General features: G+C 41.0%; 1 pseudogene; it reads right to left on the bottom strand.

Annotated features, from left to right (window-relative positions):
* Positions 1-982: 982 nt before the first annotated feature.
* On the bottom strand, positions 983-1,648 carry LOC123957041 (annotated as a pseudogene).
* Between the last annotated feature and the right edge of the window lie 49 nt (positions 1,649-1,697).

Raw genomic sequence — 1,697 nt, 5'->3', positions numbered from 1 at the left:
AAGGAACAGCTGTCTTTATAAAAGACAATGATTTACAATATTTGAGGACACAGTACTCACTGTCCTTTGAGATTTTTCTCCCAACAGGATTCAAATTGTTGCATTTAGTGAACAAAAGACAAAAATAGTAATAATCTGACCTTACAACAGATCACATTGTTCTTAATAAAAAATGAACTTAACTGATTCTCAAAATGTATAAAATTACATTGCCACTGGAAAACTGTGGCACTGTGAGATTGAACAAGCCTTTAACAATAAAAGGATAAACATATTGATCTGAAAACAGATTGTTCATCAACAATCACATAAAGTAAGGGAAAGTCCATTATGTCCACCAAAAGGACAGTTAAAATTTTGGATCAATTTAAAATCATCAATACCTTTCAAGATGTAACAAATATCACCATTGCATTATATTATACCAACACACGACGCAGTGGAGCATAAAAGTATCACAGCAAAATTATGACCTCAAGCAAATTCTTTTGAAAAAAGGATCAACATTTCGAACTGGCGACTTGTCCAGGGTGTACCCCGCCTTTCACCCGATGTCAGCTGGGATTGGCCCCAGCTGCCCGCGACCCTGTATGCAGGATAAGCGGTTTACGATGGTCGGATGGATGGATCAACATTTGGATCTTAGAACAGATCAGTTTTGAGTTATCAGAGAGATTTAAGTGAAATAAAGTCCGTTATGACAATATGTCATAATACCATGGCATTAATTACTACCAATACATGAAGTACAGTGAAGTATAATAATAATTGCTGATGCAATCAGATTTGGTTCATGCAAAATGCATGACAAGATGTTCTCTTTCTAAACTTGAAAGATATTGTCACTGTCATTTCCTTAGGAAACGTCATCATGCACAAAGAAAAAACAGAAAATGCAGCTTCTGTACATACAGAAGAACAAATCTAAAAAAAATTCAAAGAATTCAGTTCTGCAATCATTGACCAATGTGGTCATCTCAGTTTGTCTGGTACTAACTCCAGTCTGTAGGTGTCCACCATGGCCTCCAGGGGGCGCTCCTGGCCAGACTCTTCTCTTTGATAATGCTGGTCTGGATTGTGGAGCTCAGAAGAGAGAAGTCAGCCTCTCTCTGCTTCTTATCAGAGGAAGACTGCAGCTTGTTGAAGTGGTTCACAAGTCTTCTCTGGGACTGTGTCTCCACCTGTTCCCTGGACAGGAAGTGGTCCACCTCTCGGACACACCTGGAGTAGCCCTGATCGACAGCTGCTGAGTCCACAGCTTGATTCTGCTGCTGCAGTCATGCGTCTCAGGACACAAACTGTCATCTCCAGGATGTCTGCTTTCTCCAGCTTGGAGTCTGGCTGCTGTTTGAGGAACTCTGGACCCAGGAGAGACTTGAGCTGCTCAATACTGCTGTTGATTCGCTCTCTGCGTAACTTCTCCACCAGAGGCTTTCTGAGCTGCAGAAAGAAGAACAAAGTCATTAATACACTTGTTCTGCAGTATAATGTTAGCATGAACAAAAACAGACTCTCATGAATTACATTTAGTCTCCTTGAATCTTCAGTTTACCTTGTGGGTCAGAGTCAGATGCTCCTGAGAATCAGTCATTGCTGCATTGATTGTAGGTGCCATGGCTGGATCTCAGTGCTGTAGAGGTCTCTGTTGAGAGAATCTGATCTCTGCTGGCTTCATCCCTCCTATTTATAGTCCCACA

Source organism: Micropterus dolomieu, linkage group LG18, assembly GCF_021292245.1.
Source record: "Micropterus dolomieu isolate WLL.071019.BEF.003 ecotype Adirondacks linkage group LG18, ASM2129224v1, whole genome shotgun sequence".
Taxonomy (NCBI): domain Eukaryota; kingdom Metazoa; phylum Chordata; class Actinopteri; order Centrarchiformes; family Centrarchidae; genus Micropterus; species Micropterus dolomieu.
The sequence above is the reverse complement of the archived record's forward strand: the minus strand, read 5'-3'. Positions and strand labels throughout refer to the sequence as shown.